The sequence below is a fragment of the Vipera ursinii genome (genome assembly GCF_947247035.1).
Source record: "Vipera ursinii genome assembly, chromosome: 3".
Taxonomy (NCBI): domain Eukaryota; kingdom Metazoa; phylum Chordata; class Lepidosauria; order Squamata; family Viperidae; genus Vipera; species Vipera ursinii.
This window is the reverse complement of record NC_139516.1, coordinates 173,418,301-173,438,789: the sequence shown is the minus strand read 5'-3', so window position 1 is coordinate 173,438,789 and position 20,489 is coordinate 173,418,301.

The following is a 20,489-nucleotide window of genomic DNA, read 5'->3' as shown; positions in this document are numbered from 1 at the left end:
TGTTTTCGCTATGAAGCAAAATATAGCTGTCTGCAATGTCCATCTGACAATTTATGATCTGCATAATAAATTACAAGCTAATGTCCAAAATTAAGCTACTTCATAGCATACCATGTTGTATTATTATTATTTTTGTTGCTTTGGTTCCCTAACATTGATTGGTCAAATGATTGAACATCAAGATTCTTTGCTTTGAATTTGATATATAACAAAGAAGAGGCTTTTGATATTAAAAGAGGGCAGGAGAAAATAAAAATGCAACTTTAACCTTTTTTGCAAGTTTCCAGTGATGGAGTATAAAGAGGAGTCTGGTGGCACCGTTTTCCAACTAACACATTTTATTAAAAAGCATAGCTTATGCCTTTTTTAATAAAAAATTTTAGTCAGAAAAGGTGCTTTCAGATTCAGGATTTTTTGGCAATATAGTGTAACTCAATTATATGACAGAATACTGAGTAACCAAATGTTGAGTAGAGAATGGGAGGTATTTTTATTTCATTGTGCTCTTTGCGCTTTACTTTCATCTTCCTGAAATAAATGTCATTTATAAGAACATACTTCTACTGTATAAACATCAAGTTTCAGTTTATATCTGTTTCCAGTTTACTTGTTAAGTCTACTACTAGTCCCTGAATCAAGTGAATATCATTTCTTGGTCAAGTTATTTGCATAATAATGATATTTTAGAATAATAATTAACACAATCAAACAACAAAAACTGCTGATCTCAGATCTTTGGGAAGGAGTCAATAGATGGATAAAAATGCCAAATCATCTAAACATCTTGGTAACTGTGTGACCAATCATAATAATAACTGATACCTTTACACCAGGGGTGTCAAACTTGTGACTTTTTTCCTATTGCCGGCAATGGGGTGGGCACAGTTTCATCATGACACATCTGGCCCATGGGCTGGCAGTTTGACACACTTGCTTTACACCATCAACAAGAAGATCTGCCTATTTCAGGCCCTTGGGAAGAACTCAGTAGCTGGATAAAAATGCCAAGTCCAGTCTAAACATCTGGCCGACTGTGCAATGAACTATAATAGCTTTAATAATGATAGTAATAACCCCCAGTGAGGTATTACTTTGATATGGGGGTTGCATGCTGGGAGAAAGATGAGAGCTGTGCCATGCTGGATAGGTCTCATTAGAGCAGCCAGACCAAGTGTGTCTCTCCCATAAACGATATGATCAGACATAACTTTACTGAAGCCTATATTGGATCAGTCAATGCCCAGGTTAATAAGAACCAAACTAGATGTTGGAGTTCCTAGAGATCTGGTGACAAGGGGGCTACAGATTCAAGATTATTGACTGAGCAACCAGGGTCAGCAGCTATTGGAGAAAAAATTACTTACGCATCGCATAAACAAAGACTAAAAACATAGATTGCATGCTTGGTACATTAAAAAAAACCTAGCAGACAAAACAGATAACTCTGGCAATAGCTAAGAGCAGGGAAGTTGAAGAAAGAGTCAAAAGAGCTAATTCTGGCTGCACAAGACCAAGCTTTAAGAACAAATTGCATATAAAACCAGAAGACAGCAACAGACAATAAATATTATCTCTGCAAAGAGAAGAAATAGTGGTGCTGCAAGAAGATCCTACAGACCGATTACAAATAACAGCATGGCAAAGAAGCAACAGTGGTTCATTGAAACAGCTGCAAAAAATATCTCTCCCCTGCAATCAAGAACTGGTAAGACTACAAAATAGACAAAACAATCAAAAACGAGGAAGCTAAAGTGCTTTGGGACTTTAGTATTCAGACAGAGAAACATATGCCATAGAACACCCCATACTTAACAACTATTGATAAGAAAGACAAAGGAAGTCTGAATAGTAGACATTACAATACCTGGAGACAGCAGAAGAGAAGAGAAAGAACTGGAGAATATATATATTGACACAATCACTTTACTTGGAACAGTTTACCTCCTGCAACGATACCTTTCATATTATAAAAATAATGTCTGGCTATCACAGGTCCTTGGGAAAATCTCAATGGGAAGACAAATGTGCTAAATACAGTCTAAACATGTGGCTGATCGGGCAACCAACTACAATAATAATAAAACAATGACACAAACTGGCTATTATGGTCCCAGTGGTTATTGATACACTGGGTGCCAACCAAAAAATCTTGGACAGCACTTAGAAAATGTGAGCACTAACAAAATTTCCATCTGTCAGTTGCCATCTTGGTTGGATCCGCACATATATTAAACTGATAAAAGGTAAAGGTAAAGGTTCCCCCGCACATGCGTGCTAGTCGTTTCCGACTCTAGGGGCCGGTGCTCATCTCCGTTTCAAAGCCGAAGAGCCAGCGCTTGTCCGAGCATGTCTCCGTGGTCATGTGGCCGGCATGACTAGACACCAAAGGCGCACAGAACGCTGTTACCTTCCCACCGTAGTGGTCCCTATTTTTCTACTTGCATTTTTACGTGCTTTCGAACTGCTAGGTTGGCAGAAACTGGGACGAGTAACAGGCGCTCACTCTGTTACGCGGTACTCGGGATTCGACCCGCCAAACTGCCGACCTTCTGATCGACAAGCTCAGCGTCCTAACCCACTGAGCCACTGCATCCCTTATTAAACTGATACATTACATCAATGTAGGTTCTTGGGGAGAACTTGATATGTACAAAGGTCAATAACTGCTAAAGAATTGGAAGCTGTAATTTCACATTGTTGTGTATACAATAGCTAATCTAGCCACAAATTTGATCATGTATTATTTGCAAGCATATGTTGACTTTTTAAAGCACATGCTGGTCTAGGTTTAAGTATTTCTGAGAGTTCTTTTAGTCTGCCTTTTGAGATCAAAAGGATCATCTTCAAAGGAGCTTAGTAAATAATTTCCCCAAACACACAATCCTTCTTCCCTAAGCAAATAAGCTCTGCAGAACATTAAAATAGCACCAGCAGTGAAAATTAGAACTATCCAGTTACTACAAACAGTCTAAAACCTTTTAAGCCTGTATGAGATATTTATAAAGAATCTTTCTGAACTGTAATTTCATCCAGACATTATGATCACTTATCTATCCCAAAGAGCCCCTCCTTCCAAATGTCTTTGTCCACAACAGCCATCATCCTCAGCCAGTTGCAAAGTTGAGAAATGCAGAGGAAGTGTGCTAATTTTGTTCAAGAAGAGGTAGGTCCTAAATTCGGGAATTTGTGAGATCCACCAGCCAGATACCTCTTTTCATCTTGGCAAATCATGAATATGTTGATGGGCTCATCCTATCCACCTGAAAATATATTTATTATTCTATTTTATTATCCTTTTTTGAAGTTAGTTTCAAAATTATTTTAGGCTTTTAGGCTGGCAATAGAAAGTTTGCTAACTTTGGATCACTTGTAGTGTCCTGCCTGCCTGCCTGCTCTTCTCGCTAGTTCGAAATTGCGCCCTCTCGTGTTAAACTGCGAAAGATTTGGCTGACTGAAGGCGCGTGTTACTTTCCGTTCGTTTCCTGTTTTTGCCTCTTTAAAAATAACGTGTGTTCAGTGTGTGTGTGTGTGTGTGTGTGTGTGTGTGTGTGTTTGCTAGATCGAATCTATTCCAGCAAGGGTTATTTTTTTAGCTTGGAAGACAAGAATAAACGCAATGCTTTCTCATCCACCTCCTTCGAATATTTCTTATGTGCAAATAGAGGTATTCCCCCCCCCCCTGGTTCGTACTGTACAATTCTTTTCCAACCCATGTTCGTTCTTCCTCAGTTCCGAATGAATCATATTAAGTTTTTTGACGCTGACCTTGCCTGGCATTTTTTCCCCCCAAATTAACGTCCAGTCGGAGTTGGCAATGCCGTTAAATTTTCCTCTCCCACCTTGCCTCCTTAAGGTTTCCTAGGAAAACCAGAATAATCGCAAACGTCAACCTGACAAAACTACCGCCCCTACTTTCCACAGCCCTCCAAGGAGAGCAACCTTCTGATTGAACACGCTGTTCTTTCTTCCCGCGTGGCTTCTCGCGTCCGATGCGTCTGTTTCCGAGTCTCATCAAGGATCTGTGACATCTGAACCTAGGAGTGGAAACCTTTGTATTCCTAACTGGAAAACTCAGACACATCTTTAACCGTTGTGTCCCCAGCGTCTAAGGCAGGGGTCTTCAAACTTGGCCCTTTTATGACTTCTGGACTTCAACTCCCAGAATTCCTCAGCCAGCAAAGCTGGCTGAGGAATTCTGGGAGTTGAAGTCCAGAAGTCATAAAAGGGCCAAGTTTGAAGACCCCTGGTCTAAGGGCACGGCAAGAACAAAGAGGTGAATGCCATTCCGATAGATTTCCGCAACCCGTTCTAGGGTAGTGATTGAAGTACTTACAGCTTTCTCTTCGATCTCCGGAGTCAGGTGGAAATCCTTGCCTTGCTCACCTCTGTTGGCACTATCACTTGCACGGTCGCGATTGATTTATTCCCCAGTTCTTCCCGCTCAAAAGCCCTCCCCCGTTTTTTTTTTTCAGTTACCAAACTTCTCGAGTCCTTTCGCCTATTGCGTATTTTTGTTGCCCGAAAGCGAAGAGACTTGGCTAGAAATGTGGCGAACTGAAGGCTTTGGGAACCAAAGAGGCCGCCCTTTACGGAGGAAGCGTCACTTGCTGTCCTTTCAGGACCTCGGACAGTTCCCGAAAAGTCGCTCAAATGAACCGGCGGCGGCTGAATTGATATTCCTCTCTCTTTTTTCCCCCACCTTCACTCTCCATTCCCGGTCCCGTGAATTACTTCGGCTGGTGGAAACACCTGCAGGCATGTGCGTGTATAAATGCCAGCTCGGTTAGTTGACATGTGAAGCAATAAACAACACACAGAGGGAAAATAAGCCTGAAGAGAGGGGCGGGAGAGGGAGCGACGCCGTTTCCTGCTTAGGTCTCCCTCTGGGAAGATGAATAGAGGAATAAACAAGAGGTGTTTGTCGGAAGGAAAGAAAAAAAAAACAACCACCAACAGAGTAGCTTTCACTAACCCGATGCCCTCCTAGTGTCCTGAGCTTCCATCCCTTTGCTTTCAGGCAAGGCCAGGCACTGGTAGTCCAAAACATTCGGGCGGCGCTGGATAGGTCTGATAGAGGTCAGCCGTCCTCTAGCAACTAACGGGGAAGCTGGTTAAAGAAGCGATTTGTGTCGTTCCGAGGATGTCTTTCCTCTCTGAACCTCAGCGCTGAAAGGAAGGATGGCACCGCCTCAGACTTTAAAGGGTTTGTGGGAAAGAGAAAACTGGCTTTTCCACCGGATCAGTCAAGACGGATCGATAGAGGGGAGAAGTGTCTAAAGGAAATTCTTTCTTTAGATTTCCTAGCAGGGAAATGTGGAAAAGCATTTTGCTGGGCTGTAGAGCTTCTTGATGATTTCTGCCTCCTCCGTTTCGAAGTTCTGTTTCACACAGCCACCCCTTGCCCTTTCTGGAGAAGGCAATGGAGCAGCTTCCTCTCCCAGACACTGAAAGTGATCAGATACAGAAATAACCTTGGCCTCACTTCCTTCTGCTTCTCAGGAGCTGGATTCAGGATCCCCTGGTTACTGGGAAAACAGAGAGCCTTCACATTTAGTAGATGTTAGCCAGGCTGCTGATTTTACTGCAGAATTCGAAGGAAGCTCCCAACCATTCCCAGTTCTCTCCCCTACCACAAATCCTGCTAAGTTGCTGAAATGAGAGTTTCCTAAGAGCAAAAATAGAGTTTTAGAAAACTCTATTTCTAGTTAAACAAGACTAATTTTTAAATGCTGTTCTCTTATAATAATAGCTTGACATCAAAAGGAATGATAGAAACTCTAAGCATGTGAAGAATGCCCCTCCTAAAACTCAAATGAGTAAAGCCCTGTTGGATCAGGATCAGGCCAGCCAGTCAGCATTTCATCTCACTTGGTAGCTCATTGGTTCCTTTTAGCAAGTCCACATTTCAGAGATCAGCACAACCCTCCTATACACACACACACACACACACTTTTACTGGAGTATTTTTCAATTTTATTTCTGTTTTCAACAATTTTATTTTTAAAATTTGTTTTAATTCTTAGTTGCTCTGAATGATATGCCTGCATTAGAAAATTAGACACACAGTCTATAGATAAATAAGGATGGAATCAAATGAAAATACATGACCACCAGTGTCCCTCACATGCAGTGATTCAACCAGTTTATTATAATTGTGTCAGTGAATGAATTGCATTACAAGGATCTGCTGATATCCTTGCCTAAAGCTGGCTCACATTCAAGGTTCTGTAAGTAGAGATACCTAAGCCTAAGATCTCTTCTACATGTCACAACCTCAAGATAGTCGTCATGTGTCCATTACTGCAGCCTTATGCTGCAGAAGGATTTTTCTCATATTAGGAAATAAAATAACACATATTTTATGAACTATTTTTAACAAAAATAAGTTGGTGATGATAATTAATGTGGTTGTCTGCCACCATATCCATTTCTGTCAAAAAGAAAACAAAATGGGACAGTGGTGCCTCTACTTCTTCTAGGGAAATTTCTTTGCAGAATTAGTACTCAGTTGATTGGGTTGTTTGCAGAAAGCCTTGTTTAGCCTAGTACCGCTGCTTTACATTTAGAGCATCTCAGGAGCTCCCGGGAGATGTGATTATGTCATGCCAACTCTTCTAAGAGATCTGCTTGTATGCTATCAAGATGAGCTAGAGACGACACTTCTACCCTAAGCTGAACACTTGTTTGAAAGCCTGAACTACTCCAAGAAAAGGCAGCAGGCACAGCTGGAAGGAATAGCTGATAAGAAAAAGAAAAGAGGGACCTTGGGAAAAAGAAATGTTAGGGATGGGAGAATTTAGAGATTTGGATGACAACATAAAAGGAGGGATGCAGGAAAAGAAAAAGAGAGAAACAAAATACATAATACTTTGCAAGTTTGCTCTAAGCATCCAGGATTCAAATCAGAAGCATTTGATCTAAGTGCTGGATTAACATAGAAGACACTGTTATGTCTTTTTTCTCTTCGAGAATCCTCTTTTACTTAGAAGAAGGTAGCTGGATTATGCAGCAAATTATTTTTGATGGAGCAGGAACTAGATGGAGATGTCATTTTTGCTGTTTCTGGCTACCCTTTCCTGACTAGTTATACTCTAGATCAGACATGTCAAACACAAGGCCCGGGGGCCGGATCCGGCCCGCGAAGTGGTTTCATGTGGCCCACAAAGCCATCCTGGAAACAGTGAGGGAACGGCCCCCTCTGCCTTGGCCCTGGCCCAGAGACCCTCCTCCTGCCAGAGACCCTCAGATCTGTCCCACTCCTGCCCAGACCCCCATAGGCACCCTTGATGCAAACGATGTAGAGCTGGCCACGCCCACCCAGTAGGCCATACACACTCTAGCCACGCCCACCCAGTAGGCCACACCCACCCTGGCCACACCCACCTGGCCCCCTGAGGGCAACTGCGATGCTGATGCAGCCCTCAATGAAATTGAGTTTGACACCCCTGCTCTAGATTCACTGGGCTATAATTCATAAAATCTTTAGATATTAATCAAATATTGCCTGAGAATTCTGGGAGTCATTGTCTAATGCTTGGCTGAAGGATGGGAAAGTTGCTCTAATACTTAATCACAAATTCAGGAAGAGTAAATTTTGAAGTAAGAAGTGAGGTGAAAAAACCCCTGAAAGAAAACATACATATCTTCCTGTTTTTGTTATACCTATGTTTATTTATTTCATATTCTATTTTTATAGCCCACTTGAATTTGGGGCAGATACAACAGAGTAAATTGACCAATCCATTTTATCAGTTAAGGGCTAGCTAAACAGTGTTGGACAGTTCTTTGTTAAAAATATTTTTTTCTCATTAAGCAAACTGTTGTAAGTCAAGGACAACCTGAATTAGACCATCACTGCCAGTATCTTGAAACTGAAAAATATATTTGCTCAATGGGCAGCAAATGTTGAGAGCTTTGAACTTTCTCTTCTACTGTTCTTTGGCTTCCAGGCTACAAACCTAGATCAACCACCAACTGATATGCTAAAGGCTGGAGAGCTAGTAAACATAATTTATTATAATTTGGAAAGACTAATTTGGAAAAGATTAATGTTAGAAGAGAAATTCCATATTGATTTAAACAGTTTAATCAGAACTTTTTCAAAGTTGTCCACCGCCTTACATGTAGAGTCAAATCATAGGGTGAAACTGGGGAAAATGTTGCCATAGAACATCAACAGTAAGTCTTGGAAAGCTGTTAAAGTTTGCCACTCATACTTTAACATCCTAAAAATATAGTTCACGTTTTCCAGACATATTTACCCACAGTTTTCCCTTCTTCAATCAATTTTCTGGGCTTGTATGGTATTGCTTTAGTATGGTATGTGAATTCAGATTATTGTGATATAAAATATAGCTATATTAGTAAATATTGGTTAACCAAATGCAAGGATTCATGATGTAATTTGGTCATTTTATTATTAAATTAAAATCGTCCAGCAGGTGTCACTATAGGCTCAATGTGAAAAAAGATTTTTGCTGAAAGCTATATTTGTTTTAAAAGGAGGTATTGTCCAACTGTTTTTTGCATAAGATTCTTTAACTTTCTTAACATTTATATATTATTATCATCAAATAATAACCTAGAATGGGACAACAGAGAAGAATTGATATGCAATGCAAATTAGCATCTGAGCTAACAAACAGGCCTTATACTCCCAACTTATTGGAAAAAAGTGTGAGAATATTCTCATTTTCCTCTAGAATATATTTTAACAACTCTTCTTTAGTATGCAAGTAGAAAAAACTAAAAAAGAAAAAATATATCACAAAATATATAATATTTGAAATCCTGGGTTTTTAAAAAAATTAATTTATTTCTTTTGTCAATAAGAATAAAATATAAAACAGAAAAATGAACATCCAACACTAACAATGAGAAAAAAAAATCTTGTGTACAAAAAAAGCGGGGGGGAAACCAAATGTCAAATAGATCTAACAATGAACATAAAAAATCCATCCCGGTTCGATGCTGAAAAGTAAACAAAAAAACCTCTTCCCCATAACATAACATAACATAACATAACATAACATAACATAACATAACATAACATAACATAACATAACATAACATAACATAACATAACATAACATAACATAACATAACATAACATAACATAACATAACACAACACAACACAACACAACACAACGTTTTCATGGCAAAGATACTGGAGTGGGTTGCCATTTCCTTCTCCAGTGGATCACGTTTTGTCAGAACTCTCTGCTATGACCTGTCCGTCTTGGGTGGCCCTGCACGGCATAGCTCATAGCTTCATTGAATTACGCAAGCCCCTTCACGACAAGGCAGCAATCCATGAAGGGACATAACAGGTGTACAAATAGTTATAAACTTTTCCATCCTTATTTAACAATAATACTATATTAAATAAAGTAATATTCCAAATGAGGATGTCTAATAATCAAATCGACCCAACATCTATTCATAATATATATGTAAAAAAATAATAAACAGGTTAGCCCAAACATATTAATCTTCAGATCCCTCTGTTAACTATCTGTTATTGTATTTAACATGTAGAAAGTCCACAAACGGTTTCCAGTCCCTTATAAAATGGTCTAGTCCATTGTTTTTAATCAAGGCAGTTAATTTTGTCATCCCTCCTAATTCAGTCCATTTTAAAATCCACCCTTCAACTCAATTCATCTCTTTTCCTTTCCAATGCTTAGCAAGCAGAATCCTCACAGCAGTCACTGTGTGAAGAAATAGTATCCCAAACTGTTTTTCTACTAGTTTGTCCATAATACCTAAAAGAAAAGCTTCAGTTTTCAGTAGTATTTGTATCTTAAATATTTTCTGCAATATGATTATGTTTATCCAGTATGATTTTGTGTTGAATGGTTGCACGGTACTTTTTTTTAAAAAAAACATGCAAACATAGATTTTGAAAACAATACTGAATTGCAAGGAAATTATGGGAGGTTGATGTGTTCGGTCCTGCTTTGTCAGAAAGTATGGAATTGCCTTTCTCTCTTTATTAGCTGCTAGGGAGTTGTGATGTGCAACTCTGTTTGGAATAACATGATTGTGTTAAAATCCCTATTAGTTTGATGGTTTCAGAAGACCTCAATGGGTTAGTCTTGGCTGTCTTAGGGGAAATGGCCATAAACTATTTTTCTTAGCCACAGAATGGCCTAAAATTAATGAATATAAGTTGAGTTAAAATATGAACAAATTGGAAAGTAGCTGTTGGTTACTTTCTAACATTAAAATATGTACAATACTGGAACAAGCCATCTCTATGGATTTTTAAGAAGATGCTAGGCAGCTACTGCTCAAGGATGGTTTAATGAGTGTTCCTGCATGTTGAACTGAGCTTGAGAGGATTTACAAAGAAGAATGGCAGAAAATTCCCTAATCCAGCTGTGCAAAGCTTGTCGTGTCATACCCCCAAAGACTTAAGGCTGTAATTGCTGCCAAAGGTGCTCCAACGAAGCACTGAGTGAAGGGACTGAATACTTAATGTGATATTTCAGTTTTTTTCTTTTTAATAAATTTAGATATTTCTAAAATTCTGTTTCCACTTTGTCATTATGGGGTACTGAGTTTAGATTAATGAGGAAAAAAATGAATTTCAACAACTGTAGAAGCAGGCTGTAGCATAACAAAATTGACAAAATGAAGTGGGTCTGAATATTTTCCGAATGCAATTGTATCTCTGAATTTGCCATGTGCGACCATCTCAGCTGGCTACTGACAAGCAAAGCCAATGGGGGAAGCCAGATTCACTTAATGGCTGCATGATTCATTTAACAACCATAGCAAAAAGGTTGTAAATCAGGCATGATTCACTTACTAACTGCCTTGCTTATCAGTGGAACTTCTGTCCCAGTTGTGGTTGCAAGTGAAGGACTACCTGTACTGTATTTTAAATGTTGTTGTTCATTCAAGAGAATTAAATATAGGATAATACAGCACTGATCTGCATGATCAAGTTGTAGCAGACCTCAGTGCGAGCTACTGTTTTCTGAGGACAGGAATATACAACATTGCTTTCTATCTGCTCTCCGGCCCAATAAGAAGGCAACACTCACCTTATTTACAGACCTTCCTTCCTTCCTTCCTTCCTTCCTTCCTTCCTTCCTTCCTTCCTTCCTTCCTTCCTATTCACAGGGATATACCAAACTGTGTCAAATGTAAGGAGAAATTAATAGCTAACTCCTGCAAACGTTTTATCACTTTGTTCTCAAAAACCTGGCCATAGAAAGGAAAACTTTCCCAACACAGATAGGAGGAATAGGGAAGCAGGAAAATGTATAAATCAGGAGCTGTGGTGAGTATGGTTTGTATAAAACATCATTCTTTATCACTGCTACCAAAGTGGTGGAAGGAATTGAAATTATGAAGGTGATTTTTTTTAACACCAACTTCATTTCCACCCAATTTATGCATAGCATTCAAACACTTTAAGGCTGCAGGCAGAAAAGCCCACAGTCCGGCTAAGATCAATAATATTTATTAATTATACATAGCTTATCAGTTAAGCAAATAGCCTTTAGCTAATCAAAATTAAAATTATGCTAATGGCAGAAGTGATCCCATATGAGAAATCTATTTGAATGGACTCACATCATGTATGTGAGAAAGGGTAGTCTTTTCAATGGCTGAGTATATTCTTTTTTTGTTTTTTTAATAGAAATATGCCTTTTTAAGGGTTTACTGCCATCTGTTTTCCATTTCACAACGTAGGGAAATTACAGGTTTTCAGCAATCTTGGACAGAGGGAAGGTCAAGAATTGAAGAATGGAAACCTGGGCTTGTATGTGGCCCTAGGACCCCTCCTGATTTACACGTATCAGGTAGATGTAGTAGGTTGCTAAGCTTGCCTTGAATAGTTCTTTATTTGTTACACTTCTATCTTACATATTGTGAGCTATAGGCATTCAAATGTAGCTTGCTATAATTAAATTAATAGCAGGAAAGCATACTGTTCCCTGTGAGGTTTTCCTTTTAACAAGAGTAGATTAATTGGCTTCACACAATCACTCTTATTTAGACTATAGAGATACATAAATTTTTCAGCATAAAGTTGAGAACAAAAATGGGGTAAATATGAGTTTAAATAGTAGCTAATTACATTCTGCTTATGATATGGCCACTTCAGTCTGTTGGCAATTTTTTCATGATTGTATTTACGACAAAGTAATGATCGTTAATTTCATTCAGCTATATAATCCAATTATTGCTGGGAGACTTTCAGATTTGATGTTGCACGTGTATAATCCTTGTTAGCTCGGCTTTTGAAACTGAATGAATGCATTATAATAAGCACACTTATTATAAGAGAGCTTGTTTGGGTAGTTTCCCCCAACCTTCCTTTTCCAGATGGGTTGGAACTTTTAATTCCCAGAATTGTCAGTGATGCCAGTCAACCATGTTGGAACTTGCTGTCCCAGCACTTCTGGAAAAGACCAAGCTGGATACATTTGAATGAGAAAACTGAACCTCTTCATAGATCTGAATTAACAATAACAGTGTTCCCAAATTTAATTGACAGATTATAGCCAAATAGTGTGTGTGTGTGTGCGTGTGTGTGTGTGTGTGTGTGAATCCTTTACTCCCTTAGAATGCAGCTTCCTGAGTTGTACTGGGTGCAGTTTGCTTTCAGGTCCAATTCAGGGTTTTGGTTATCACTTTTATGCTCCTCATGGCATAGGAACAGGATACCTGAGGAACCATCTTGTTATGTATTGGGCTTAATTGTAACACCACGTGGTAAGCTGGAGCTAGCTAACGGCCCCCAGCAACTCAGACACCCCGTCTCCAGTGCTGCTATTGGCTGCCCCTAGGCGGCAATGGGTTGCTTTAAACCTATTGGCTGCTGCCTAGGGGCCAGGCTATAAATTGCTGCAGGCTGCAGCTCAGTTCCTCAGTTCAGATCCTGCAAGCAAATAAACATGACCATTGCTGAACTCACTCACCTCGTTTTCATTCCTGCACAACAAACTCACTACACAACACAACACATCTTATCCCAAGTATATCAATCCATCCCACCTGATCAAGTAGGGGAGGCATGCTGCATGCCCCTCAGGGAGTTTCAACTGTCAGGATCTAGGAGGAGGGTTTTCTCAGCTCCTGCTCTTACTTTAAAGGTAAAGGTTCCCCCGCATGTCCGTGCTAGTCATTTCCAACTCTAGGGGCTGGTGCTCAACTCCGTTTCAAAGCCCAAGAGCCAGCACTTGTCCGAGGACGTCTCCGTGGTCATGTGGCTGGCATGACTAGATGCCAAAGGCGCACGGAACGCTGTTACCTTCCCACCGTAGTGGTCCCTATTTTTCTACTTGCATTTTTACTTGCTTTCGAACTACTAGGTTGGCAGAAGCTGGGACGAGTAACAGGCACTCACTCTGTTACGCAGCACTCGGGATTCGACCCATCAAACTGCTGACCTTCTGATCAACAAGCTCAGTATCCTAACCTACTGAGCCACAGCATCACCACCTTACCGTACATTTACTTGCAGAGGTGAGGTGACTCTCTGCTCTTCTGGTTTCCAGAAAAGCATTAAGAGCTGGCTTTGCCAATTAGCATGGGGGTCTAAAATTATAATGCAGCCCTGGGAATGGCCGGTGGCTTGAGGACACTCCTGCTGCTTTTTTTTTTAACTTCCCAGCCTTTGAATTTTAATCTGATTTTTTTTTTACTTGTAAGTTTTAACCTGTATTTACTTCTGTTTTTAAAGCTATGCATTTTTATGGTTTCTTAAATGTGGCTATAACCAGTGCTTTTTTGTAAAAGAAAAAGGTGCCAGAACTCACACATGTCATAGAACCCGCCTTGCCTACCCTACAAGGTTCCACCCAAAAAAGGTGCCGGAATTCCGTTCTGAGCATTCTATGACAAAAAAAAGCCCTGGCTGACTTCCGGTGGCTGCGCGGCGCCGGAGACAGCCTTCCCGGGCTGCCCGCGGCTCAGCTGTGTTTTTTTTCGCCCGAAACAGCGCTGATCAGCTGTTCAGGCGAATTTGAAGCCCCCTCCTCGGGAGAAGAGAAGGGGGTGAGGCCCCAGGTAGGGGTAGAGTTCTCCGGGGCCGCCTGAGCTTGGAGCTTGGGCGGCTGAAGGATTGAACTCCCCCGAAGCCTGGGTTGCTCCCAGCTGGCCAGCGTCTCTGCTCCGGATTTCTTGGAGCAGAGCCAGGCGTCTCCGACCACCCCTGCCTGAAGGAAGGACTATGGATTAAAGGAGCAGGCAGAGTGGTACAAGAGGAAAAGGTGAAGAGGATTATTTTATTATACTCTCGAGCTTGATGGACTTTTTAAACTTTAAGTGAAAGTGCGTCACAATTGAAAAGTAAAAGATGGCGGCTAAACCTCCCCCTAAAACTCTTCGGAGTGGTGGATCTTCTCCTGTGCAACAATCATCATTACAGGCGTTGCATCCTCCTGATGTACTGACACCGAAGGACTTACGAGATGCTTTGGATAAACATGCCCAGGTACTTTTGGAATCAATTAATCAATCAATGGGTGATAAATTTGCACAGATGGAGGAGAAATTGGAGAAACTGGAGGAGAGAATGGAAGAGAGGATGGAACAGAAGTTCAGCGTGATGAAGGTAGACATTTTGTCTTCAGTGCATAAAGTGGCGGAATGTGTGGAAGATTTAGATGAAAAAGTGGATGATTTGACTCAAAAGAATGCAATATTAGAAGTTAAAGTACGGGAGAATGAAAATTTAAGAGACAAAATGGAAAGGGAGTTAAGCCTTGCTCAATATTACCAGATGCAGTTTGCTGTTAGAATCAGAGGTTTAAAAGAGAACATTAAGGAAGATTTAAAGCAGCTGGTTTCTGAGGCTTTCGAAGTGGTGTTGAACCAGCCAGCATCTGAAATAAGAGCAGCTATGGATAAAGTGTTCCGTGTTAACTCATGGATTGCCAGACAGAGAAAGTTGCCTAGAGATGTGGTGGTTTACTTTGCAAAAAGAGAAATTAGAGATGAAGTTATACAAGCTGCCTATGATGCTAAAGTTGTGATTGCTGATCAAGAAGTCTTGGTTTTAAAAGAAATCCCTCCAAAGATTTTAAGGAGAAGGAAAGACTTCACATTTCTTGTTCAAGAGCTCAAGCAACGAGACATAAGGTTCAGATGGGAGATTCCAGACGGGCTGATGGTGATGTATGAAGGCAAAAGGTATCGGTTGATTACTGTGAAGCAAGCGCGTGATTTCTACAATACTGTTTTAAAAGCAACCCCATTAACACTTTTGGAAGCTGCAAAGGGATCTGGAGAAGGAGAAGGAGAACATCAAGAGGATGAAACAGAGGAAAATGGTGCTGGAGGAGATCAAGCTATAACTTCTTTGGATGATCCTAGAGAGCAAAGGGTAACGCGTGCTGCTTTAAAAAGAGCAAAGAAAATAAAAGAACAAGACCAGCAAAAGTCTTCAGAATCTTCACAACGTACTCATAGCCAAGCAGTGGGAGGAGCACGGCCTAAAGAAGATAGTCCTATCAAAGCAGTGCTTCAAGAGCTTTGGGAGGATATGCATGGCAACTAAATTTTTGACTTGGAACGTTAATGGACTAAATTCACCACAGAAGAGAAAGAAAGTTTTTCAATATTTAAAACAATTCAAGATAGATGTTATATGTTTGCAAGAAACGCATATTAGGGCTATGGACCAAAAGTTTTTATTGAACTCAAGACTGGGCACGCACTTTGTTGCCTCTGCAATGAATAAGAAAAATGGAGTGGTTGTTTATATTAAAAGTGCCATAACAGCGGACTTAATTGAAGCAGACAAGCATGGAAGATACGTACTGATAGACTTGTTGCTAGAAGGCAAAAAGACGCTTTTAGTTGGACTGTATGCCCCTAATCAACAACAACAACAGGCTGACTTTTTTAGTTTACTTCATACAAAGCTTACCCAGTTGGATTATAAATCTTTTATTTTTATGGGGGACTGGAATGGTGTTTTGGATGTACAGATGGATAAGGCTGGAGCTTTTAAGCGCATTCCAAGTCATGCTAGACTGCCTAAATCTTTTTTTGAAATGAAGGATGACTTGGAACTGCGAGATATTTGGCGTGAGAGACACTTGCAGGAAAAGGATTATACTTTTTATTCTGATAGACATCAATCTTTTTCGAGGATTGATTTTATTTTGGTGACTAATGACTTTTTTTTGAGGACTAAAAAGGTGAAGATTTGTGTAAGAACTATCTCTGATCATAGTCCAGTTTGGTTAGAGATTGATAAGGAGAAAAGAGATAGGCGCTCGTGGCGCGTAAATGAGAATTTGTTTAGAAATCAGAGAAATGTGGAAGAATGCAAACAGCGGATGAAGGATTTTTTTGAAACTAATATGAACAAAGGTACTTCTATGGATATGGTGTGGGATGCTAGCAAGGCATACATGAGAGGGGTGTTGATATATATGAATAACAAACATAGATGTGCTGTGGAAGCTAGGAGGAAAGAATTGGAGAACGAAATAAAGGAAAAAGAAAAGGCTTTGATTTTGAACTCAGAGGATGTGAAGACTAAGGAGGCTATTAAATTGTTAAGAGGACAATTTGATAAATTAATGGCTGACCAAGTGGCAACCAATCTGCGGTTTGCCAGGCATAATACTTTTTGCAACGCTAATAAACCAGGTAGATGGTTAGCTTATAGATTGAGGAAAAAACAAAGGGCTTCTAATATAGACAAGATTGAGCATAAAGGAAGGGTTGTGTTTCAACAGGACCTTATCAAGGACGCTTTTGTGGATTTTTATTCTAAATTATATGCTAAGGAGAAAATTAATGAAAAAGACATTGATATATATTTGGAAAATGCTAGCATCCCGGTTCTTACGCAAGTACAAAAAGAAGGGATTAATCAACTGATCACAGAAGAAGAATTTTTTACAGCAATTAAGGAATTGAAGGTGGATAAAGCACCAGGTACGGATGGCTTGACTGCGGCCTATTACAAAAATTTACAATTAGAAATGATAAAACCGTTAAAGGAACTGTTCCAGACAATCCAGAGGGGGGGAAAGGTGCCACCGTCTTGGAGAACAGCTTTTATTTCTTTGATTCCGAAGGAAGACCAAGATGCTACTCAAGTTAAAAATTATAGACCGATATCGCTTTTAAACACAGACTACAAGATATTTGCTAAGGTTTTGGCTAATAGACTGATGAGGGTTCTGCAACAGGTGATTCATGGGGATCAAACGGGGTTTATTAGTGGTAGGCAAATGAAAAATAATGTGAGGCATATAGTTGATGTGTTAGAGTTTTTGGAAAGGAACAACCAGATTGCTGCAGTGCTAATTTTTTTAGATGCTGAAAAAGCTTTTGATCAATTGAATTGGAAATTTTTGTTGAAAGTTTTAGACAAAATGGATTTTGGGGAAAAATTTTTACAACCGATTAGGGCATTATATCAAAAACAAACTGCCCGAATTATAGTTAATAATAGCTTGACAGAAGCATGTAATATTGAGAAGGGCACAAGGCAAGGGTGTCCGTTATCGCCCTTGTTATTTGTGTTAACGTTAGAGATATTATTGGTTAAAATTCAGAATTCGGAAAAAATTAAGGGGATTCAAATTGGAGATCAGGACTACAGATTGAGAGCATTCGCAGACGATCTGGTTGTTACAGTGACCCAGCCAGAGAACTCTGTTGTGGACCTGATGGAGATAATAACACAATATGGGAAGGTTTCTGGATTTAAGGTTAATGTGCAAAAAACAAAAATTTTGGCCAAAAATATGACAATACCGCAAAAGGCCCTCTTAGAAGGATTAACTGGATTTGAGATTGTTAAAAGGGTTAAATATTTGGGGGTGATTTTGTCGCCCTCTAATACAAAGCTATATAAAAATAATTATGAAAAACTATGGGGGAAAATTCAAAAAGAATTGGAGAGTTGGGAAAAATTGCAATTGTCTTTGTTGGGACGGATTGCAGCAGTAAAAATGAATGTCCTGCCTAAATTTTTATTTTTATTTCAAATGATACCGATTCTTAAGAAAGATTCTAATTTGGAGGAATGGCAGCGAGGTATCAATAAATTTGTGTGGGCAGGGAAAAAACCGCGAGTTAAACTTAAGATTATGCAGGATACTCGTGAGAGAGGTGGCCTTAAATTGCCTAATTTTAAATTATATTATGAAGCTGCTGCATTAGTAGGAATAAGTGACTGGATTAATTTGACGCAAGGGAGGTTATTAAATCTTGAGGGCCATGATTTGTTGTTTGGCTGGCATGCATATTTGTTGTATGATAAGAAGGTAGACAACGTGTTTAGGGTGCATATTTTAAGGCAGGCATTGCTGAGAGTTTGGAAGAAGTATAGACATAAGTTAAGTTGCAAGATGCCATTGTGGGCAATTCCAAAACACGCAATAGAAAATATACATGCTGGCTTCAAACATGATGTGACTACGTACAAGGAGATCCTCAGTTTGGAAAGAAATGTTTGGTGTTTGAAATCATATAGCCTCTTGCGAGAAGAGAAGGTTGTTCAAAATTGGTTTCAATATACTCAGTTACGGGCCAGGTGGAAAGAAGACCAGAAAAATGGATTTACAATGATTGATGAAAATTTAATAAAGCAAATTAGAAATCAGGGACCAGCACATATCAAACGGATATATCTTGCACTGATAGAGATTGACTCAGAAACAGAGCTTGTTAAGGATTGTATGATAAAATGGGCCCAAAACATCCAGGAAGTTATCACAATGGACACGTGGGAAAAGATTTGGGTGAGGAACATAAAATTTACTCAAGCTCAAAATCTAAGAGAGAACTTTTACAAAATGTTTTATAGATGGCATTTAGATCCTAAAAAGCTTGCAAGTATGTATCCGAATTATCAGCCTAAATGTTGGAGGTGTGGTGATGAAGATGCAACATATTTTCACATATGGTGGACATGTAAGAAGGTTAAGGCTTTTTGGATAAAAGTCTGGTGGAATATGCAGAAGATTTTTAAACAGAGGATAAAGTTTTGTCCGCAACTTTTTTTGTTGGGAATAATTGCAGACGCTACAGTTGTGGACACCAAGTTGATGTTGAACTTAATTACGGCGGCAAGACTTTTGATAGGCCAATATTGGAAGAAAGAGGAACTGCCGACCATAGAAGAGTGGACTTTAAAGGTTTCCGACCTGGCAGAGATGGTGAAGATTTTGGCCTATTTGAAAGATCATTCGCAAGAACGCTATATTATGGAATGGACAAAATGGATTGAGTTTATCCAGAACAAGTATAGGGTTAAGAAGTTTTATGTAGCATTTGAATAAGTCTTCTTTCGTTTTTTTTTCCCTTTTCTTATCTTAGTTTCTTTTTATACATATTCAATATTATTAAGGCTTGTTTTATCCTATATAAGCTAGAGAGTGATGGATTTTAGAGTTTATAGTTGTTAGTATATGATTGTTTATGATTGCTTTTTATATATATACCTTGTATTTAGCTCTGGGAAGTCGGGGGGGAGGGGGGGAGGGGGGGAGGTAGGGGGGGAGGAGGGAGGGGGGGAGGTAGGGGGGGAGGAGGGAGGGGGAAGGGGGGATTCTTAAAGGAAAATTGTATTTTAAAACTTTTCAATAAAAAAAAAGAAAAAAAAAGCCCTGGCTATAACCATCCATAATCACTTAGCTAAGATGGGTGGCATAGAAATTCAATAAACAAATAAAATAAACGAAGCTCATCTCTACTGCTGCCCTGGCACCTGCTGTTTGTACTGAAAGTACAAAGTCTCTTTTAAGCAGATTGAAGTATTCATTTCAGATATTGAAATGTGTGTGTCTTTTGGAAACAGAATTCTCCCTGAATTCTCAGAATTCTTAGTTAGTTCCTAGTCTAAAGCTGGGTTTTTCCAACCATGATCCTATATTACTGTCAGGACCCACCCCAATCCACGTCTTAGGAAAGAAGAACTCTTGGAGACAGGATTGTCCAAGCAGGAACTTTTACTAAAACATGATTGTCAGTGGAAAATCTAGACAGGATCTGGAAACTGTGTTGCAGATTGATATTTTTAAAGTGTCCCCGAGTAAAAAAAAACCCTCCACTCAGTCCATTTGGTCAGTCTCGGATCAATTAAGGTTCAGGTGTCAAAACCTTCCATGGGAAAAGGGATCTTCCATGCCTTTATGACATTTACTTCCTCCCCTTCAGATTCCAATCAGAGATACAAACCAGAATCTCTCTTCCCTCCCCCTTTCTTTGTTCTTCTCAGTTCAAAGGTTCTTTCCCTGGTCTTTGATGATGGCCTCCAGGCAGGCTGAATAAACAACCTTCCATTTGATGGATAGGGATGGCCAATTAACATCTTCTCTCCTCCTCCTTGAGAATGGCAGAATCCAGTGAGGGGTGAGATTTAGGGGTATACAGATAGGGATTTTTAGCCGCGAGCTAAAAACATACTTTTTTGAACAAGCTGGCCTGGCCTGATGAGGGGATTGGGGGGGGGGGTTGTCATTGTTATTTTATTAGGTTTTAAAGATGTATTTTAGT